Source organism: Equus przewalskii, chromosome 6, assembly GCF_037783145.1.
Source record: "Equus przewalskii isolate Varuska chromosome 6, EquPr2, whole genome shotgun sequence".
In the NCBI taxonomy this organism is placed as follows: Eukaryota; Metazoa; Chordata; class Mammalia; order Perissodactyla; family Equidae; genus Equus; species Equus przewalskii.
Window position 1 is genome coordinate 66,959,558 of NC_091836.1, and position 24,172 is coordinate 66,983,729.

Here is a 24,172-nt window from a genome sequence, read left to right on the forward strand (position 1 = left end):
CTTCACGTCCTGGCCCTTCTGCTCCTCCCTAGAAACCTTACTCTCCGGCCATACAAAACCGTGTGCAGCCCTCTGAAGGGCCTATTCTTTCCTGCTTCCATGCCTTTCTACGGGTTTTCTTTTCCTGGAATGACCTTCCCTCAGTTACTTTGCACTCATCCTTCAAAACTCAGCTAAACATCTCCTCCTTTGAGAAGCTTTCTCTGATTCCCTAGTCTGGGGTGCCTCTTTCCTGTACCCAAGAACCATCCAGCCATTTCTCTATTTTATCAGTGTAGGTGACTGTGAACCTTGAAGGACAGGGCCTGGGCCTTTCCCCTCTTTAGCCTCAGACCTTGGCCCAGGACAGAAGCCACAATGAATGTGGAATGAATAACAGACTTAAAAATCACTGAAATTAACAACCTTTTCTAACGCAAAAGGGAGTTACCCTGGGCGCGAAATTGAAAATGATTCAGAGACGTTTAACTGCCTTACTGTGACATTTATCATAGAGGAATGGGAGATCTTTTCTTTTTCTTCTTTCTTTTTATGAATTACTTCGGAATTGAAGCATAGATAAAAATTCCAAATAACAGGCTAATAAAAATGTCAATCTAAGTAGCTAAATGGTCTCACATGGAGCTTAGAAGTTTTCAGAATACTGGTGGCCTTGGGAAAAGGAGGCTAAAAACTCAATTACTCTTGCAAAAAAAAAAAAAAAACCAAAACCATGGTGGGTAATAGAAAAAAAGAAGACTTTTTTGATACCTTGCCCCCAAACTAAGAGATAGTATTGCTATCTTAGGATGATGTTAAAAAATATCTAGGTCTTAACAGGATTTCAAATAAACCTAAGCCCCTAATGAAATAATGGATCTAGGCAAAAATCAATGGCTGCTAAAATTATTAGGTGAAAGATTGATGAGAAACTTTATAATGCATATTTCAGGCTGGCAAACCCTGAAGCCACTGTTCAACCTTAGCATTATTAAGAGAGGGACTGCCAGACATTAATTGCCTCCTGATAAGATGCAGTAGGAAGTACACATCACCACTTAGGAAATAGTCTTGCCAAAAGAATTGAACCTGAATTTAACAAATCTCTAGACACCAGATTGTGAGAAATATAAAGGATAGACAAGCATGTTAAGTGGCACCATAAGGATATAAGGAACCAAATCAACAAGGTGGGAAATTCTACAAGACAAACAACTCAATTTCTTCAATAAATAAGTCATATGAAGAAAAAAGGAGGGGAAAATTACAGATTAAAGGAGACAAAGATTTAAGAGACACAAATGTGAATAAACACAAAAAGATATTTTTGAGACAATCTGGGAAAATTTACACAGATTGGGTATTGATAATGTTAAGAAATTATAGTTAACTTTATTATGTGTGATAAATACCATTATCATGTTTTTTAAACATATGTTTTTTAAAAAGTCCTTATTTTTAGAGATTGAAATATTTATGGTAAAATGAAATGATGTCTTCAATTTGCATTGAAATGCTTCCTAAAAACTGTGTTGGGGGTAGATGAAACAATGACACACAATATTAATAATTGTCTGGATGATAACGAGCACATGGAATCATTCTATAATTCCTCCCCAGTTTGTGTATGTTTGAAAATTTCCATAATAAAGAATTTTAAAGAATAAATCTAACATTCAGCAACCATGTGACAGTGTTAATAAGCCCATTACTGAGCCAGGACTATGTCGCAGGAAATGGTATTGTTGACCCAATGGGAAGATCTTTGGCCTTGGAGCCAGAAAGGCCTGGGTTTGAATCCCAGCTCTGCTACTTACTAGCCTTGTTACCTTGGGCAAGTCACTCACTTTTCAGAATCTGTTTTCTCATCCGTAAACAGGGGGAATATTACCTACTTTAGAAGGTTGAAGTGAGATGATACACAAAGCGTTTATCACGTGCCCAGCACAGAATAAAATATTCCATAAATCTTAACTACCTTGTACTAATCCAGTTGTTTATTTCCTTTGTTGTTTTTTAAAAAGTAAATTTAAATAATACCAAAGTTTATAAAGTGAAAAATGAAATTCCCCCAACTTCACTCTCCAGAGGAAGGAACCACAGTTAAGAGTTTGGAGCTGGTATCTTCTTAGGCTTTTTCTTTATATCTATAAATACATACAGGTACATGCATCCACATACATGTATTGTGTTGTTTTTTTTCTAACAGAAGTGGAATCGTACATTACATATTGTTCTGCAATTTACTTTTTCCACATTACAATGTACAGTGTGTCTCTTTTTGTCAGTTCATATGCCTCTATACATGTGATTCGATAAGTAATGCCATTCAAATGCCTTTACTCCCAGGTGTGAGCATTTCTGTGAGCTAGAATCCTGCAGCAGAATTGTTAGGTCAAAAGGTACATATCGTGTATACATCCTGACAGAACTACAAAACGGTCCTACTGCCCCTTTGCATGTTATTGAGTTATTTTCACATTAAGACCTCAATATTATCTCTTTTCTATACATTTCTAACTCGCATACTGAGAGATATTGTCCTTTCTGGTACCACTTATTTCTCAACAGGCAGTGAAAGTGTTTCAGAAAATAAATGTGTTTGATTAGCAAAAATCAGCCTCATGGAAAATAGGCTCCCTTCTGCTATTCGTTCCCATTAGAGGATAAAGCGCCGCATGCTGTTTTCAAGGCTGAATGTAGCGATGGATTGGCTAAAATAAATGGGAGTCCTAGTTTTCTTTGTGAAAAGCCAGTGAAGATTAGGTGAGGCAGGATCCTGAAAGAAAGCGAGAAAATAAAACCTCCTCTCAAAAGAGGTCCCGGTGGATAGCAGCTGTGAAAAGGTGGGTGAGTAAAGAAAGGGGAAGGAAATTCTGCCTCCATTCCCCGGGGAGCTCAAGATCTCACTTTTCCCTCCTGTTGTTCTGGTGACGTTTAGAGAGGACACTTCCAGAGAAGGATGGTTTCGAAAAGAAAAGAAATCCAAATGGAATCCAGTTTGGCTTTACTTATGTAAGAGCACCTGTCATGTGTCTCAGGCAGATCTCCTAAGAAAGATCACTTTGTAAACCATCCTTCTGCTGCGAGGAGGTCAACAATTGTCCTTTGTCCCTGCAGCCCTCCCGTCATCCCACTATGACGTTGCCGGTCCAAACCACTGTAGTAAGGTTTGGGCAAGAAGAAATTATTCCATTGTCTTTTAGAAATTAGATCAGTAATGGGTGATGTCATTCATGATGGATGGATTTCCGTGGGTCCTGGCTGTTCCCAATGTAAGAAATCATGTGCTGCCTCATTGCTGTGTATATCTCTCTAGATCCATAGGCAATACAGGCACATAGAAAATGACCTGTGTCAAATGGGAATCTACCTAAGTTCAAAAGTCTTGACTTTTTCTTTTAGGTGAAGTAAAACCAACATTTTGTTTAGTGACTTCTAAAACAATGCATGTAAAAACGATGAAATAAATAAAAGTCCTGGTCTCTCTTGGATTTAGGGTTAGGTTTTTTTTTTAAAGGTATGCTTTTTGTGTGTGTGTATGTGTGTGTGTGAGGAAGATTGGAACTGAGCTAATATCTGTTGCCAATCTTCCTCTTTTTTTTTCTCCCCAAAGCCCCACAGTATGTAGTTGGATATCCTAGTTGTATGTTCTTCTAATTCTTCTATGTGGGATGCTGCCTCAGCATGGCTTGATAAGTGGTGGTAGGTCTGCGCCCAGAATCCGAACCATCGCACCCTGTGCCGCCAAAGCAGAGTGCACAAATTTAACCGCTCAGCCATGGGGCCAGCCCCAGGAATAGATTTTAAATCCAGGTTGCTAACTCAAAAAATATGGAAAACATTTCATGTGTTTAACCTCCAAAACACTTTTTGTCTTTAATTTCTTTTTTAGCCATGGATCAAATTCTTCTGCCAATCCACAGACAAGCTGACCACAGCAAATGGCTAGTTTGTATATGAGCCTTAACAGATATCTCCTTGATTTTTCTTTGACAGGTAACTTTAATGATTTTGACAAATATTTAATGTGCCAGGTACTGTCCTAGGTGCTAAGGATAAAGCAGAACAAAACAACAAAAATCCTTGCCCCCGTGGGCTTATATGCTAGTGGAGAAGCTTCATTCATTCACTCCACAAACATTCATTGGTCTTCTAATATGACTCACGACTTAAGCCATGAGTTGTGCCTAAACAGGATTTTATCCCTGCCCTGCGTCTAGTGAGAGAAATAAGAAATGTCTCCTTTCTTCCCCCAGTGCCTCCCATATATTCAGCTTGAGTGGGTCAAAGAAAGTTTCTCAGAGAAGATTACAAGTAAGATGAGGATGTAAAAATGAACTGATAAGGGAGAAAGAAAGGCAGTCCAGGTAGTGATGAGACAGCATGGCATAAGGCCTGGATCAGATGAGGAGATCAATGAATGCTGTTGAATGAATGAATGAAACTTCCCCAGGAGAACATAGATTCCATGAGGCATGTCCTGGGAACTGCAAGTCCTTTCCTGTGGCTGAAGTTTAAAGTGTGTGGGAATGAGGGGCAGGGGATGGGGCTGGGGAAGCAGGTGCCGTCCAGGTGTGAGGTGGGCCTGGCTAAGGAGCTTTGTCCTGATGACAGTTAGCAAATTTGTGGATTATTTTAAACAGCAATGTGACATGGGCTAATTATGTTTTATTCTCTTCTTTAAAAAAGTGTATTTTAAAAATTACACAAATGATATATATTTATTTTAGATGACTGTGTAGGGACTTTTTATGGGAGAAATGATTTCATTATACTATTTCTGTAACTGGTACATGGCACATCTCTTTCTGCATCACGGTGGAAGCACCTTTCTCTCTCACTGACACAAGGCTGTCAGTAAAGATCTACTGTTGTTGAAATTCCATGGACACCGGCAAGGTGCAGCCAGCTTAGATGAGGTCGTGATCTGGCCTAAATGTGCCACTGCGAGAAACTGGAGCTTCTCCACCCCACTGGAAATATTTAACAATTCCCACGGCCACGTCATTGCCACTATATTTTTGTATCTCCATTTTTTTTTTACTTTTTATTATGGAAAAATTCAAATATTAATATATGTAAAAGTAGAAAGGATAGTATAATAAACCCTCACATACCCATTACCTAGCTTCAACAGTTAACAACTCACAGCCAGTCTTGTCTCATTTATATTCTTCTCTCTCCCCAGTAGTTGCCTTCTTTTGAAGTAAATCCCAGACATCATCTTTTTGTATCTATCTCTAAAAGATTAACTTGTTTAAAGACATATCCACAATTATTACACTAACGAAATAAAGAATTCTTCTTTAGTGTCATCAAATATACAGTCAGCATTCAAATTCCAGTTGTCTCCTTTTTTTTTAAGTTGGCTTATTTGAATCATGATCTAAACAAGGTCCCCAGTGGTATTGAGTTGATGTCTCCTAAGTCTCCTTTAATCAATAGGTTCCCCCTTTTTTTTTCTTTTCTTACCTTGTTTACTCTAGACTGTAGACTCTTAAACAGAATGGGTAAGTTGAAAACAGCACTTTAAGAGGGCCATTTTCCTTCATGCTCAAAAAATAAAAAAGGATTTTTTTAGGGTAAAAAATTATATCTCATTATTGCAAAACATTCTTTGAATTTGCAAAGCATGTCTCATATTGCCTGCTTGTTTTTAGCCTATCAGCTCCATCCCAGCATTGAAATACGTGGTGATCATACCACATACCAGAATGGATTCTAGTTGGAATAAAGGGCTAAGTGTAAATAAATAAAACCATAAAAAAAATCTAAAAGAAAATCTAATGTTGAAAAGATTTTTAGAAAGGGAAGATGTCATCTAAATACAAAAGCAAAGGAAGATACCACAAAGAAAAATGGCAAGGGAATTGAATATGTGCCAAGTTAAAACTTTTGGTCAACAAACACAAAATGAAAGGACAAATGATAAACTAGGGGGAAGTAGTTGCTGTCTATGAGAAATACCGAGTTAGCAGCCTCAATACACGTGGCCTGGTCTAGCCTGCTGCTGGGTCCAGATGGGTCCGCTCACAAGATTACCCTGAGTCCTGGTTCTTTAGATCCCAGCTTCTTGATTATCTGGAAGTTGCGTTTTTTCCTCAGGATCTCCTGCCCCGATTATTCACTTGAGACGCCTTCAGGGAGAAAGAGAGGTTCTTACATTTACTCCATCTGTTCTGTCTGTTGGTCTCACCATCTTTCTGCTCTGTTGACTCCAGGAGCTCTGTGGGCCACTGCTGACCTCACCCCCACCACCGACATCTGGGCCTCTTCTTCCCTGAAGCAACCAAGAAAACACCCTCTACTTCTCATGACTGTTTTCAGAGGTTTCCTGCAGAAGAGCTGCTGGGCCTCTAATGACCTAGATCTTTTCTCTATGGGTTTATTCAAAGAATATTGTAGCTCATGTAATTGTTGGAAAGACTGGAGGAAACAATCTTGAGGCTAAACTTCCAAGAAAATCACCCAAAATTATGCAGCTCAACTGGCCTAATTAGAAAATTGAGGACACTATTCCATCACCACTCAGCTTCTATATGCTGCCAGGAGCTCAATTTGATTGCAAGTGCTGCTGCTGAAGGCATCAATGCCACTTCTGCATCAGAAACTCACCCTTACAGACCCTTCCAGGCCCCCAAACCACATAGCTCTGCTCCAGCAAAAACTTGGAGTGTACTATGCTGTCTTTTCCCTCTCATTGTCCCCTTCTTCACCAGAATCTCACACAAATGCATCTGATTGGAGGAGCACAAGTCACATGCCTGTGTCCTAGCTGCAAAGGAGGGAGAAGAGGAACTTGGTGGGACTTTCCAGAAAGACCTAGAAGTATTAAAAACTCATGGGCAATGAGCCACCTCTAGTGCCCAGCTTGTGGTCCCTAAATGACATTCCCCATCTAAAGGAACCAGTACTTCTTGGAAGGCTGAGTCCAAGTCTGGGGCAGTACAGGTACAAGACGAGGCTGGAAGATCTTGCTGAGCCCAAAACTGTGAAGTTATCAAAGAGAGGTGGGTTGTATCAAAAGGACTCAAGAGCCAACATGAAGGGGCTTCAGTTGGCCAAAGGTGGGATAATTTAAGAATCCAAAAAAGTAGTGATTGAAATACATAGAATATATAAAATACATTCCTCCCTAATGAGTTCATTGTGGAGGGGGAGAAGGAGTGCCAAAACAAATTAACAAGCTTATTGGATACCATTGGTGGTAACTAGGTCACAGTCCTTACTCTGAAATTGGCAATTTAAAGGAAATAAGCAAGCATTATCCTGCTTTCCAATTCAATCTGCATTTCAGGGTAACCAAGTAGCCCTAATTAATAAGGAAAAGTTCTCCTTTACAGACAATTCCCAGCTAATAAATGTGGAAGGAATGTCAGAATTAGAAAAATCATCATTTTGCAGTCCTAATGATATAATTGATTAAGGCAAAGATCACTAAAAGATGAAAGCACTAAATGAAAGCTTATGGAGAGCCTTACAATGGAGAGATCTAGCGGATACCACTGAATCCACTGGTGAAGCTTAACTTCACTAAGACAGCCCGACAATATGTGCTTCTTCAGATGCCACCTTATGGTAAAAAAAAGAACCTGAATCTAATAAAATTTTTAGAAGTAACCTCCAGTTTACATGAAATATAGGAGGCAGTGGCTCATGTTTAAGTGACATCACAAGGACATAAATGGATAACTCCAGAATATGAGATATTCTGTAGAAGAATTGAACTAGTTTAATCAATGTCAATGGCATGAATAAAAAAAGGTGGGGTGAAGTGGGGAGAGACTGTTCTAGATTTTAAAAGACTCAAAAGATATAACCATCAAATGCAATGTGTGGACCTGCTCTGGATCCTGATTCTAATGAACCAATTATAAAAAAAAAAAAATTCTTTAGATATCAGGGAACTATGAAAATGGTCTAAGAATTAGATGATATCAAGGAATTGTTGCTTTTGTTAGGTGTGTTACTGGTAGTGTGGTTATGTAAGAAAATATTCTTATATTTTAGAGATGCAAAATGAATTATCTGGAGAAGAAATAGCATAAGATATGGGACTTGCTTTAAAATGCTTCCAGAGAAAGGAGAGAGAGAGATGAAGCAAGTGTGACAAAATCCTAATAATTGTTGAATCTGAGTGATGGGTATTTTTTGATACTATTCTTCCTGATTTTGTTTATTTGAAATTTTTCATAATAAAAAAGACAGTGGAGACAGGCAAAACAGAAATTTTCTGGAGGACAATTCAGCCTGATCCTCGTATATGAATGGAGCAAATAAATGGAAAAAGTTATTGCAAAGCACGCTAACTTGCTGTTCTGTAGTTGTCAGCTTGCACTATGCTGATGTCAGTGATCACACCTTGGACGATGCGATCCTGGCGGAAGGAAGGGCTGCTGGTAGGTGTAACAATTCTTTCTCACATCTTTTTTTGCTAACACCTGAGGTGGCACCTCAGCAAATCCAAGCAGTGTACAGAGCAATTTGCAATGTTCTTTTGCATCCAAAAAATGCTAATCATACTCAATGTCCTTGCTGATTCACTGGGGAATAATTTTTGGTCCTGTAAGTAGATCTCAAGATTTAAATGGAACTTGGAAGAATTTAACAAGCGTGTTGATTCTGTACAGATTGCCCCTCATCCCATCTCTCCCGACGCTTCCTCTCTGCCTGCCCTATTTGAGTAAGACTGCTGAGTGAAGGAAGAAGAGACTTCTGTTTTTTAGATGAAGGGTTACAAAAGTCAGGACTACAAACACAGCCAAGTGTGTGACTACTCTCCATTCCAGAGCCTGGGGCCCGCAGACATCACTAATTGATCACAGTTTTCCTTCCCAGTGGACTTCTTGCCACACTACTCCAGGTAGCAGCATACTGATGAAATCATTCCTACCTAAAAGCTCTTCATACTGGATTATAGAGTGAAGCATTTGCCTAGCTGTGTTTTGTTTTGTTTTGTTTTTTCTTTTCATTTCTACAGTGGAACAAACAAGAAGAAAAATACCTTGAATAGAAACTCAAGGAATTTAGATTAGATTGTATTTGAGGAAGAGCCTTATTTGATGAGGATGAACTCTGGAATAATTACTTAGAAAGATTAAGATGTCTTTCTTAAAAGACCTATTAAAACTGGGCAGATTCTTATTGCCTGAAATGGTCTAGGACTAATGAGGTTGACAACCATCTTTTGGCCTATGGCAGGGCCTCTGATGTTTTTACCTGCCCGGCATTCCTTTTCCCTTCTCCTTTATAATAGAATATTCTTTCTTTTGGGGAAATCTGTATGTTTGTGTAGGTCTGCCCCTTCCCTTCTATGTGGACTGGGCACACTTAGCCAATCAGCTTACCCCATTTCCTTGACCACAGAAGTCAATACATGGATGGGCACATGGCTCTAGATTTCACCCAGAATTTTTCAGCCAGATCTTTTGGAGAAAAAGCTCTTTATCTATTGAGCTGATGAAGTGGCTGGCTGTGAGGCTTGGGTTGCTGGTGGCTACAATGCCCTTCACATGGGAAAAGCCAACAAACAAAACAGAAATGCTGGAGATGATGGACAGGAAAGTCCTCCTTAAATTATCTGAGCCTTTTGGTTCTAAGTGTGCCTGAAGCAAGATTCACTCCCGGATAATTGAAATATGAGCAACCACGAATTGCCCTTTTTTTCTACCTTAGTTTGAATTGGGTTAGTGTTATTTTCAGGCAAAGTCCTGATTGGCATGGCATGTGAGATGCTTCGTTCATTCCATTAACATTTATTAAACAGCCGCAGTCACTTTGGCCCTGAGAGACACCTAAAAGAAAGACAATCCTTGTTTCAAGGGTTCACAGTTAAAGAGACAGTTATGATACAGTAACAATATAATAGATGACATATATAGTGCTTCATATGTTCTGAGGACTAGTCGAAGCATTTTACATATGCTAAGATTTAATCCTTTGAGACGCATTCTGTTACTTGTTCCATTTTAGAGATAGGGAAAACGAGGCACAGAGAGATTAAGGAAATTGCCCCAGTTTACCCAGTTCAGAATTAGAAGCTCTGGGATTTAAACTCAGGTAGTTGGCTTTTAACTACCACATTCCAGAGCTTCATTATACCTAAGGGCCAGTGTTGGAGTTATACCAGAGAATAATCAATCATAATGACTACCATTCATCGAATGCTTTCCATGTGCCCAGCCCTGTGCTGGGTGCATTTCTGTCTTAACACATTAAATCTTTTCAAGGAGTATTTATTGTATAGTTCAGGGAACTGAGGCTCAGAGAGGTTAGGTGACTTGCCCGGATCACACAGTTAACAAGTGGCAAAGAGCGAATTTGGATTCAGTCATGTCTACTTCTAAAGCCTTTGCTCTTTCTCTCGTATTTCTCCAGAGGACCTTACCTTCCAGCTTTCCCACTAGAGGTGTAGCATGTCTGGGATGCTTATGACTGGCTGCCAGTGAGTGGGAAATGGAGTCAACACTGGAGTCCGGTAACACCAGAGAGTGTGGCGTATTTTGCTCACAGCAGTGCTGCTGGAATTTGTGCATACCTTTCAACCTGATACTCCTGAGAATATATCTGCTGTAGTGGAGGAGAGATTAAGAAACTCTTTGTAAGTGTCCCTTTAGGGGAACGAAGAGGACGTTATTTATTTATTTTTGTGGCAGCCATTCAAATGTTGAAGAGGGAGAGACTTGCTTTTCTTTTGCTTCCTGCCTTCAGACAAGACCTGTGAATAAGAAGGCTCTTGGATAAGGTATGTGTCAGGTGTCCTGCAAACCAAGTGCACATTTAGAAAACCAGGGAACAGAAGGTAGTATTTGGGTGGGAAGATTTTCTGTGATCTACAACAGGCATTCTTATCTAATAAAACAACTCCCAATACAGGAGAAACTCTTAATGTATCTCCATGTAACTAACTCACGGGATTAACAATGCTCTCCAGTCCTGGAAACTTTAGCACGTAAGGCACACTTGTGTGCTTCTGCACCCAAACATTTATTGAGTGCCTACCAAGCTTGTTATAGAGATTAATTAATGAAATCCTTATAGCAACATCCTTTTACAAGTGGGAAAATGTGGCATGAGGGAGTTAATAACTCAGCACCAATTGGGTTAGATGTTTACCAGAATCGATATTTGCTAACAAACCAATTTTTGCCAGGCACACACAGTATAATTTAAATAAATAAAGTGTAAATCTGTGAAATATGAGTGTAAAAAAGAAGCTGAGCTATTATTTCTATGAAAACTAAGTTGAATGTTTTGGAAAGACTTAATAAAGGTGAATTTCTAAAAACAAAAATTGTTATTCAATTAGGTGTGAGCAAGGCCATGCACTTTTCTATCTCTGTGACTGTGCCTGTTGCTGCTAGTTAGAAGGCCTTTTCTCAGATTTTCCTCCTACGCATATGTCCTCCAGGATGACCTCCTCTGAGAAGCCTTCTCTGGTAGCTGGAGTTTTACCAGTTCTGCTAGTTGCTTAATCTCTCTGAGCCTTAGAGTCTGTATTTATTAAATGGAGATAATAATATCTACCTTGCAGGATTGTTTTAGAAGTTAAGTGAGATGATGCTTGTGAAATTATCTGGCCCAGAGCTCAACAAATGGCACTAATTACGGTGTGCTTGATCCTGTGCTAGGTGCTATGGAACCAGACAGATGAGATAGTCCCTGCCTCAAGAAGCCGCAGACGAGCACATGACTGTCTGCCTGCTTTTGTCTCCACTTGCCCTGTAGTGAGCTGAAGCAGATTTTCACAAATGTAAATAGAAACTTTTCTAGATGTTTTTAGACACTGACACCATTCTGTCATCCAAGTTGTCAGTTAGTGTTTGAATAACTCATCCTGAAGGTTGGGAGCACATCAGCACAGAGCCTCTCCAAATACAACTTTCTTATACTTGGTCACAAAAGGATGTGTCCTGAAGCCTAAAGGGGCCATAGGAATGGCTTTAAGAGGAACAGGTTCCAATTCACGGAGGCCATATGGAGCAGAGTCCGGAATCTCTACAAGTCGGGTTCAAATCATGGCTGTCCCATTCACTGGCTATTTGACCTCAGGAAAGTTCATAATGACTCTGAGTCTCATCAGAAAAATGAGAATGATAATTCTCATTTCATATGAGGGTTATCAGAAGCAGATGAGGTGAACTGTCAAGTGTCCAGCACAGTACCTGGCATATAGTCAATAGCTGATAAACATTAGTTTCCTAATAGGTGAGGAATGTAGCGGGCACACATCTAACCTATGAGCTAAGGAAGTGCAAGCAGGCCTTCTTTCAATGCTTTCTTTATGCCATCATCACGCAGATTCTAGTCTGGATAGCCCATTGGTCTGACTCTGCACATAGTCTCTTCCGGTAGAAATGACTAATAATCAAATTCTTATCCCATTCTTTAGCTTGCAGGGTTGTCTTGAGTGAGGTAATAAGCCTCTGGGAGCTTCAGTTTCTTTATTTATGACGTGCAGATACAAGTGCCTATCTTGCAATAATGATGACAGGAATAGAAATAATGAAAAGCGTCTAGGACAGTGCTGACACTCATAGGTACTCAATGAATTGTGGCTAATATTGGTATAGTAGGAGGCCTTTTATCTAAATCAGAAGTTGGCCAATTGATTAAAAAAAGTTGATTAAAGCAGGGAATCTTAAAAAGAAAAAACCAGATACAACTGTTCCTTCCCTCACCATGTCCCGCTAGTACCACTGAGATCATCAAACCTGTTAATTTCATCCCTAATGGTAACTTCCATCCCCACTCCTGGCCTGTATGATAGACATGAGTCATCCACCTACAAAGGCTAGAAATATTGCTGCAGACAGAAAGTTTGGTTGGCAACCTTGCAGGTTTTCCTGCTCACAGAGACCAGATAAATGACCACAGGCTGGGGTAGGAGAAGAAGAGAATGGGGGTGGCACTCACCATGGATCACAGAAGAGGAAGATGTGGAGAAATCTGAAACGAGAGGAAGGTGGTTAGGAAGGGTTAATGGGAAGAGGAACCATGAAGTGGGAACTTCTTCAGTGACCAGCTGTCCCTCATGCTGCTGTGTGAGGTGAACCAACCACTATCTGCAGAGTTGGGCTGCCCCCTGAGCATCTGATTTGGAATGAGCTCTTTTGCTCTGGAGGCCTTGGCAAGCTTTCCTTCCCCATCTGACACTTCACATGTTAGCAACATTGACTCTTGTAGGCTCCAGAACATATGGTGAGAGGGTGTGGCATCCTGGAGGGGTTATGGTGCCCTGAAGGGAAATCTTTACCCCCTTCTCAAAGTGAGGCTGGACAGAACCAGTTTGACCTTGCATCCACTTTGAGACAGTGGTGAAACACCCCACCTTGTTATGCATATGTCAAATTGCAAACTCTATGGATTTAGGGTTCTGTGTTTCTAAGTTAAACTGGAGACTACCCCCACTCCGAACTGGGACCATATAGTCAATGCAAAATCCACCTGCTAAAGATGACGCTCATATTGTAATAAAATGCTCACTTCTGATTTAGTTGTTCTTGCAGCTTATAATTAGACCTTGTTGTTAGGAGAAAAAAAAAAACTTGAAAGCAGCTTTGTTTCAGTGCTATTCAGATCTGTGACTGACCCAGTTTTTAAAAATTAAAAATGTGGCACTGGTATTTGTCAGGTCTGCACCTTGCTCACATTCTTGTAAGATGAACATTGAGAAGTGTTTTCTGAGCTGTGAATATGTGGAAGAGGAAGGGCCTTGTGGCTGAGGGCATTGACCAGCCCTCAAGCAAAATTCCAGAGGCATGGATCTTGCCCAGATATACTGTCACACGTCAAAGGAAGAAGGCAAAATAGACTTCTCTGGAAGGTAACCTTAAAAACCTATGGATTTTAGGGGGCTGGCCCTGTGGCCGAGTGGTTAAGTTCATGCGCTCCACTGCAGGCGGCCCAGTGTTTCGTTGGTTCGAATCCTGGGCACGGACATGGCACTGCTCATCAAACCACGCTGAGGCAGCGTCCCACATGCCACAACTAGAAGGACCCACAACGAAGAATATACAACTATGTATGGGGGTGGGGGGGCTTTGGGGAGAAAAAGGAAAAAAGTAAAATCTTAAAAAAAAAAAACCCTATGGATTTTAGAGGCAAATAATTATGGAGGTTGTTTATGCCAGTGTTCTCAATGTTTTTGTCACCACTACCCTATAGAGCTGAAACCTTAGTCATCAATCCTCCCATCCGCCCCTGTGTGCAGAGGATCTGGCTGCTGGGATGCTCCTCCCAGCCTTGCAAGAAAGTTGGTGCTAAATTCTAAAGAAATGAAATGAATTAGGACTATCCTCTGTGTCTGGTTTTTAGGATTTCCAAATATCATAGTTGATTCTCTGACTTTTCATTATAACACAAAGCTTTCAGCCTCCCAACCTACCCTCTCACACAGAAGTCATGGACAGCTCTCCTCTGCCCTCATTCTCAAGCATGTATAAACAACCAAAGATGACCAGACACTTAAGGTAAACATAAAGCACAAGACAAACTAACAAAGAAATAATCATACTCTAGGAAGCAGAGATTACTCAGGAGAAAATCAAACAACTAAATAAGCAAATTTAGAAGAATCATCAAATTAGTATCTTCATAGAAGATGGCGCATCCACAAAATAGGAAAAGGTTGTTATGAGAAAGGAAAAACTGAGAGCGCAAAATAGAGGCTTTCCCAAAGTTGACAACAATCCTAGTATTTATATGACATTACCAATAATGATGTGTGAAGCAGAAAAAAGCTTTTCTAAACTGTCAACTACAAAGAACGAGTTTTGGTCAACCATAGAGACAAGAGTGATTTATTTTCCTATTACTTCTATTGAAAATGATAGTACAAAAGTACATAGAGGAGTCTCATGCACTTAAGTAATAAAGATTTTGCATTTCTCTGGTTGTCACCTTTTTAAAATTTGTAGTTTGTTGTTTCTTTTCTCACTCTAAAAAAATTTACTGTCAGATATAATTTTGTATTCATAATTTAATATTTTTTTCTTAAAGAGGCCCCCCAAATTGTCTGAGTTTCAGCCCCCACCAAACCTAGATGTGCCCCTGGCAGTGAGCTGCGTTGCTTGTAGACAGAACAGAGCAGGTGGCAAGCAAACAGCAGAAGGATTAGGGTTAGCTAAGATTTCACTTCAGATTCCTGTCAAACACATGGCTCTCCCTGTCTATTGTTTATAACTAAACAAACAGGTAGTGAAAGTGTGAAAACATTTCGCCTAGAAAATACATATCCAATTTGTGAGAATAGTTGCCTCGGAGTCCAGGGTGCCTTATTTTCTGAAGCAAAAATGAAAAAATAACGTGTATTTATTTTGAGTGGTGGACACACAGATGCTGTATTACTCTCAATGATTTTCTCTTTTCAATTTAAATTGTGCAGTTTTAAAGTCAGATTCCCTCAGAATTTGGAGGGCATTGTTGATAGTCTCCTAGCAGCCAGTATTTCTCGTGACAAAGCTTATACCCGTCAGATGCCCTCTTTCGCGGGCGACCTGCCTGCCCTCTCTTTAACCTTGTGTCCACTATTTCACAGCAATCTGTATGTGGACCTTGAGGCCCTCACCGTGCTAGGCTTTTGGGAACTTTCCAACCTGAGGACTCATGTCCTTCAGTTCCAAGTATTTCTTTTCTGTTTGTTCTCTGTCAATTTTGTCCTTGCCATTTCTGTTCTCTTTCTGGATCTCCTGTTAGTCAAATGTTAGCCTTCCTATTTTTGTCTCACACTTTATGCAGGGTTTTTTTCTCTTATTTTATGGGAGGTTTCTTTTACCATGCCGCAATCTCTTTATTGAAATTTTTGGCGATTATATTTTTAATTTCCAAGATTTTTTTCCTTTTTCATAATATCCTATTTTTACTTTGTAGATGCTCTGTCTTCTATGAGGATACTCATTAAATGGTTTTAATTATAACAGATGTGTCTTTTTTGTGTGTTGTTTTGCAGATGGGGTAGTTTAAACACACATACCAATGTGGATTTTTACTGACTGTGGGCTGTAAGAATACTCTTGGAAGCCATTCCTGTGCTGGAGGAGCTAATAATAACAGCTATACATGAAAGTGATTGTGAACCACATAAATATAGCCAGCTAACCCAAACTGAAGATGTTCTCAACTCGACTTCCCCCTTAGCAGGGTCCCCAGAATGTCTGCGACCATACCACCACCACTCTATATGAGGAGTAGCTGCAGTGGGAAGAAAAAGTGGTCTCAATTAATTACTATGAAACAATTTTGCCTTTGCAATATTTTGAAAATACATGATGCAGCAACGCCAAGGAGTTTTCTCCACATTTTCTTCTATGAGTTTTATGGTTTCAGGTCTTACATTTAAGCCTTTAACCCATTTTGAGTTAATGTTTGTGAGTGGTGTAAAGATAGGGGTCCAATTCTTTTATATGTGAATATCCAGTTTTTCCAACACCATTTATTGAAAAGACTATCATTTCCCCACCAAGTATTCTTGGCTCCCTTGTCAAATACTAGTTGACTGTATATGTGTGGGCTTATTTCTGGGTTCTTGATTCTATTCCATTGGTCTATGTGTCTGTTTTTATGTATTTAATCTTTAAAATATTTGTGTAGTAGTTTGCATTTGCTTCATTTAAACACAAAGAAATGGAGACAGAGAGATGTATCTCGCCCTAGGTCAACAGCTAAGATGTTTTCAAGTCATTTTGATTCCAAAGCCTGTGTCCTCAACTATATCATATCACCTCCTGGTATGGTGTGTGGAAATTGTTCCTAAACCTCAGTAAACTTCCCTGTTTCTCTTGTTCCCATATATGAGAATACAGGTGTACGTATAATTGGATTTCCATTTATCAATATTTCTATATAAGAGAACACGTACTTTTATATACCTTTGTATACACTGTCATATATTTTGTATTAAGCAATGCCTTGTAAAGTTAACAATAACCCGGTAATTTAATTGCATTTATATCGAGTGTGCTGCAAGTCGTTTCAATAGCACCACTTCACAGGCGGCCACACACATCACCACAGAAGTGTGAGGGCGAAGACAAAGTTTAAAGAGCGAATATTTACATCAGCTTCAGCAATGGGGTTATGGATGAGTCATGACTGAACCATGATATGTACATGTCTTAAAGTTTAGTTATTAGAAAATTATAGGACAAAAATGCTGCTGGTACAAATGTGTGTCACTACAGGATCGCTAACACAGCAACTTTAGCAAACAACAAAGAGAAAGCTAAACTAACAGAAATTTTAAATCAGAGAGGAAGAATATCAGCAACTGAAAATCACCACAAACTCAAGACAGCACTATAAGGATTTCATACTCTGGTAACAGAGTCCATTCCCCAAATTAAGAGCATTCCAGCTATCTGGGTGAGGGAATGAGAAGGAGGAGACAAATCCGGGTGCGAAGCTTGGCCTAGCAGCCAGATTTCTTAGTGGAAGACTGAATTTAGCGTCTTTAATAAACCCTAGCAACAGCCCAGTTTTAGTTTATGAGTGTCACATTTTAGTAATGGATAATTCGCTTAGTAGGTTACTAATGAAAGTGAAAGTTTATAAAATGATTAACTTGGTGGTCGGTTTGAAGCTCCTCAGCAAGACTCAGGCCCATCAGTAAACGCCAGCTCATCTTTAAAGAATCCCTTACACAAGGGGAAAGAGCAGAGAGAATTAGGGTCAGAACAGGCTGGTCTTAAATCCCCGCTTTCCAGCTATGAGACCTCGAGCAAGATTCTTAGCTGGTCTGAGCTTCAGCGTCAGTGAATCGTTCCGTGGTGAGCTGGAACTGGCTCATATGGGTGTCAGAAAGCTGACTGTTACATTTCCAGGAATTTTGCAGGCCTGTTGTTAAACCATTGGTAGCTTGAGAGCAGCCACAGTAGCAGTATGACACCACAAAAATCAGTGAATAGTAAAAATCAGGGATTTTTTTTTCCTTCCAGAAAACTGGTTTACCAGCACACTCCCCTCCAAAATATCACCAAATTCTGTGAAAGGGAATAATGACTCCTCTATGAGGATTAAATTGTTTTGGTATTGAACCAAAGCCAGGTAATCAGTGAACATTCATTTTACGGGGCGGCTACCAGGCATGATCACGTTTAATTCCCACACCAGCCTTTAGAGGCAGACATTGTTATCCCCAGGATCATTACATTTTTGGAAATACCTAAGAACAAACTACTGAAACTCGAAACATCATGAGTGAATCTTACGGCTATTGTATTGAGTGACAGAAGCCAGACACAAAATAATACATACTGTATTACTCCATTTATATGAAATTTAAGAGCTGAAAGAAGTTCAAGAACTGATGGAAGGTTGTAGAAGCCAGAAGAATGCTCATGTCTGGTGGGGAGGGCAGTGGTGACTAAGAAGGGGTGTGAAGGAAACCTTTGAGCACTGGAGAGCTTCCCTATTGTGGTTTGAATGAAGGTTACACAGATGCACACAGATGCAAAAATTCATCTGTGAGTGATGAATATGCATAAGGTGATTGCAACTTATAATAAAGTACAATTTACCTCAACAAAAAATTTGGTAAAAGGTATATTGGATTGAAATTAAAGAGAAAAAGAAGAATCTGGGAAAGTATGTTTTATAAACTGGAAAGCACCGTTCAAGCCTTGGTTGCTCCTATTTTGCATCCGGCTTAAAGAATGAGAGCCGCAAAGTCTCCTTTACCTTAAAAATCTGAGATGGCCTGTGACACTTTGACAGCAACCCTTGTCCTAGTCCTGTGTGGTCTGTGTTGTTCCTGCCCCCCGCCCCCAAGTCTCTATAGCGTTGGGTTGCCTTTTCTCTGCCTGTCTGTTAAGTATTAGTGTCACTGGAGTTCTGTCTTTATAACTCTCCCCACTCTACATGCTACTGACCATCTCTGTAAAGCCCGGCTCCCATCGTGATTTCCTACCCTCCAGGCCACAGCTCTTTTCTCCTCTAGATCCATACTCATTCATTCAACAACTATTTACTGGGGATCTTCTGATGCCAGCTATTGTTCTTGGCACTGGGCCACATCAGTAAATGGAACAAAGATCTTTGCCTTCATGGAGCTTACATGCTTAGATCTTTCTCCCTTGATGTACCTAAGACTCAATCTGTCCCAAATTACCTCATTATCTTCACCCTTTGCTTCTCCCCAACCCTAAACCTGTTCCTCCTATGGACCTCCCATCTCTGTGATTTCACTGCCATCCTCTCAGAAACCTGGGAGTCATCCCTGACCCTTCTCCAATAAATCACAATATGCTGACTTTTCTGTGTCTTGGCTATCTCTCAAAACCCTCCACTTACCTGTATTTCCACTGCCCTGCCCCGTTCTCATCCTTTCTCATCTGGCTTACTGACTGGTTACTCTGCCTCCAGTCTTATTCCTCCCGACCATTCTCCATACTGATACTGTAGCTAGAGTGATCATAAAATGCAAATCTGAACCGATTGCTTTCTGCCTAAACCTGTCCAGTGGCCCTGCCAGATCAAAGTCTAAATTCCTTACCTTGTCCTTGCGTCCTCAGTTGTCAGGTGATGAGCACAGCTACTGAAACCTGGGTTCAAATCTCGGCTTCCTAGCATGACCTTAGGCAAATTTTTTTATCCTCTCCATGCCTTACTTTCCTATCTATAAAATGGGAATGATAACAGTCTGGTCTCTTAGAGTTGTTGTGGGGATTAAATTTGTTATTTCACACAAAGCACTAAGAACAGTACCTGGCCCTCAGTATATACTCAAGAAGTGCTGGTTTTCTCTCATAGAGTTGCTGTAATGTTTAAATAAATTAAAACATCTAAGAGGCTTTGAACAGTGCGGAGTCCATCTTAAATGCTCTGTAATGTCAATGTTGTTGCCTCTCTAGCCTCACTTCTTGCTCCTCTTCCACACAAACCTGACAGCCCTGTGAGGCTGGCTGTGGTTCTCTCTCTTACACCTCTACGCCTTGGTACTAGGGTTCCTCCCTTCTCATCTTTATTCCTGGCCATCTCCCACAAAGTCTTCAAGCCTCTGCTCAGGCACCAATTCCTGGCTGCCCCACCCCAGGCTGAGCTGGCTGCTCCTCCCATGCCTCTCCCTCTTAGAACACGCACTTACTTCTATCACAGCACGTTGTAATTGTTTATTTAAAACGTACTGAGAAGCATCCATCAACAGACAAATGGATAAGCAAAATGTGGTATATCCATACAATGGAACATTATTCAGCCTTACAAAGGAATGAAGGATGAATACATGCTACATTGTGGATGAACCTTGAGCACATTATGCTAGTAAAATAAGCCAGACACAAAAGGACAAATACTGTGATTCCGCTTATATGAGGTACCTAGGATAGGCAAATTCAGAGACAGAAAGTACAACACAGGTTCCAGGGGCTGAGGGAAAGAGGGAATGGGTACGGAGTTTCTGTGTGGGATGATGAAGAAGTTCTGGAGATGGCCAGTGGTGATTTTGCATAATACTGTGAATGTACTTAATGCCCCTGAATTATACACTTAAAAATGGTTAAAGTGGTAAATTCTACGTTCTGCAATATTTTACCACGATAAAATTTTTTTAAAAATGTACTGAGAAATAATTTAGCCTAGTTGTTCAACTCTTGGCTCTAAATCCCGGCTTTGTCAGGCTGTGTGACCTGGTATATAAGGTATATAATTTCTCTAAGCATCAGTGTCTTCATCTGTAAAAATAGGTAGTTTTCCTTCACAAAGTTGTTTGAAGATTAAATGAAGTCACATACGTAGAATTATTTGATACAGAACGTGGATGACGGTAAGCCCTCACTAAGTGTTTTCTTTATTATTATTAAATTATGATCTCTTTGGGCGTAGGATCTGTACCTCTATCACAATTGTATCCCAGGTGCTTAACACAGTAGGTGTTTAGTGCATGTGTGTGAAATGAATGAGCAACTGAACAGTCTTCTATTTCAAGCCCTTACTTCAGCAAATCTCAGGTGTGATCTGGGAACCCATGGAGGGTCCCAAGATCCCTTCAGGGTGTCCGTGAAGTCAAAACTATTTTTATAATAATATGAAGATGTATTTGCCTTTATCAGTCTCATTCTCACATGAGTATACGGAGTATGAAAAGTTCATAGATATGGTTTCAGATTCCACATTGCAATCAACTTTTAAGAAACTCCTACTGGTCAAGTTTTGGTGAGGTAGCAAAGAGAAATAGCCACACTTATCTGAAAAAGCAATTAAAATACTCCTCCCTTTTCCAACTGTATATAGGAGGTTGGATTTTCTTCATTATACTTCAGCCAAAGAACATACCGCAACAGATTAAATGTAGAAACAGATATAAAAATCCAGCTGTGTTCTATTAATCTAGACAGTAAAGAGGTAAAAATATAAGCAATGCTGTTCTTCTCACTAAATTTTTTTGTTTGAGAAAATATAGTTATTTTTCATAAAAATAACCTATGTTAACTTGCAAAGGAATTACTAAGATTATTTTAAGAGAAATTAATGTTTTTAAAAATTTCTCAGTTTTACTTTCTAATATGGTAAATATTGATAGATATAGAACATTGGTTCTTTGGGAGCCTCAGCAATTTTTAAGAGTATAAAAGGAGTCCTGAGACCAAAAAGTTTGAGAACCCTCGTCCCGCCTTGCGCTTGGATCCCTGCCGCTCCATCCAGGACAACTGGCCTCCAGCATGTGCTTTAACACTCCTTGGGATGGGGAGGTCACCACCTCCTGGAGCAGCTGGTTTTAACTTTGGACTTCTCTGTCTGCCGGAAAGTTCTGGCAATGAGTCAAGAATCTGTGTTTCAGCAGCTCCTGCTGACTGATTTTAGGGCCACCCTTTAGTTTCACACGTTGCAGTTTGGGGCCCTCTTCCAGGTCTGGAAGACAGTCATCAATTGCCCTTGGTGGCGGCCCCAGAGGGACTCAGCCTGTCGTTGGGGTGACTAAAGCACATGTGCATTTTTCTGAGTCAGCCAGTGATTTGTAGGAAGCACTGCCAAGCCAGATAACTCACAGCTGCTTTTCCGGGAACCAGAAAATTACGTATCTCCAGTTCCACACCGAATCTGAGAAACTCATTTTATTTTTGTTTTTCCCAATAAATTAATTTTTGCCATTATAAATCACACATGCTTGTTAAGGAAAATAAAGAAACGTAGAAAGAAAAGAGCCTTAAAAATGAAAATTAGGTCATGATTAGTCCTGACTTTCTTGTCTGAGCGTCTCCCTCTCAGGCTTGCCCTGAATGCCATTCTTTTTAAACAATCCCTACCAGCAGATATGTGTGCTATGCCTCCAGAGGTCTCCAGCTTGACAGACTGCCTGCTGCACGGTGGAGGAGGCAGCTGTTGGTCCGTCCACAGCCCCTTAAGGACAGCTGACGATGGGCACTTAGAGGCAACAAGAAGCCCGCGTGAAGATGCGTGATTCTCCTGCTATCTGAAGGCACTTTAGGCCAGATCTCTCCAAGCTATGTGAGGTCAGAGTGGACAGACACTTTACCACAGCAAAGATCGGTAAATGTTTTTCTGCATTTTCTTTTTGGTAAAATATGAAGTTCTTCCGGAAATTCAACTTCTGAGAATCTGTCCTAAGGAAATGAGGAGAGATTTAGGTGGCATTATGTGTCTATCATTATTCGTAAAACTTGGAAACAAGCTAAATGTTCTACAATAAAAGTTTAGTTTAGGGGGCCGGCCTGTGGCCGAGTGGCTAAGTTCGCACGCTCCGCTGTGGCCGCCCAGGGTTTCGTGGGTTCAGATCCTGGGTGCGGACATGGCACCGCTCATCAAGCCACGCTGAGGTGGCATGCCACATGCCACAACGAGAAGGACCTACAACTATGTACCAGAGGGCTTTGGGGAGAAAAAGGAAAAAAATAAAATCTTTAAAAAAAGAGTTTAGTTTAAAAACTATTTGTAAGAGGAAGGGGGTATGTGGGAACTCTCCATAACTTTCCCTCACTTTTGCTGTGAACCTAAAACCGCTCTAAAGAAAAGAAGTCTTAAAAATGAAATATCTGTATGATTTTATATTCTGTGCTGGTTAAAAACAATAAATGACATTTACAAAGTCTTTTTAATGACATGGGAAAATTCTCAACATACAGCGTTAGTTGCCTAGTATATTACTGGCATGCAGTTTTCAAATAAATATTTGTTGATTGAAAATTGAAAAAAGCAGAATATTAGTGCAGTCTCAATTATATAAATATTTTTGTAACAAAGTGAAAAAAAAGGTTATTAATGATTGACATCAATATGTCTCATGTGGAGGAAACTGTCTTTGTGAAAACACTTTGAATGCCCAGCAGGCACAGATGTCAGCAGAGGCCCAGCTCAGACTAGGGGAAGCTGCTTTGCATGAAGCGAAAAAGAGGAATTTGGTTTATTGCTTGTGAAAAAAGGCGGGAAGACAGAAGGTATTGATCAGCGCTCTTGTAATTGCAAATTTAACTCAGTCTGGCTTAAAGGAAAAACCCAGGGATCTAGTTAGCCAGGGCTGGATTCAGGGACTCAAACCTTGTCATCCGTATTCAGGTTCTCTCTCCATATCTTGATTTTGTCTTCCTTTGTCTTGATTCACTCTCAAGCAGGCTCTTCACAAGTGGTGGCAAGGATGGGCACCAGCAATGCTAGGCCGACATTTCTATCAGCTCAGCGACCCCAGGGCAAGAGTCCTTCGCTCACAGAGATTTCCCACAAGCCTGTCCCTGAATAGCAGTCTGGCCAGGCAGATGGAATGCGCAGATTATCTGGGCTTGGTCACTTGTTTGGATCACTGGAACAGGGTGCGGTCAGCCCTGCTCAAAGTTCCAAAAAGTAATTTGCCGGGCTCCTGGCATGGAGCTTCTAAAACCCTCGGAATTTCCCCAGTGGTAAAAGTGTCTTTATTATTCATGAGCCCTTGGATCACCCCTGAGTTTATGCTAATGAGGGGATTCACGGTGGGACCCTAGATAGCTTCAGGATGGAGACTGCTCAGCAGAAAGACCAACCACTGATGAGAAGATTGGGACTTTGAGTCAGCCCAACCTCCAGGGAGGGGAGATGGGTTGGAGATTGGGTTCAATCATGTGGTCTATGATTTAATCAATCATGCATGTACATGCCTTGTATACAAAGAAACTCCGGTAAAACTTTGGACACCAAAGCTCAGTGGAGGTTCCCGCTTGGTGAACATGTTGTTGGGATGATGAGGTGCCCTGCTTCCCTGGGGAGAGGG

The 24,172-nt window shown here is 40.4% G+C and overlaps 1 protein-coding gene across 1 annotated transcript in view; it reads right to left on the reverse strand.

Annotated features, from left to right (window-relative positions):
* The window catches only part of AQP11 (aquaporin 11), a 69,392-nt gene extending 45,690 nt beyond the window's left edge, over positions 1-23,702 (reverse strand). The window contains exons 1-2 of the mRNA XM_070625814.1: positions 23,470-23,702; positions 12,898-12,930 (exon numbers count right to left, since the gene is read on the reverse strand). The gene's annotated coding sequence lies outside the window, so the exon portion shown is untranslated. The remainder of the gene's footprint in view (positions 1-12,897; positions 12,931-23,469) is intronic.
* Positions 23,703-24,172: the final 470 nt, after the last annotated feature.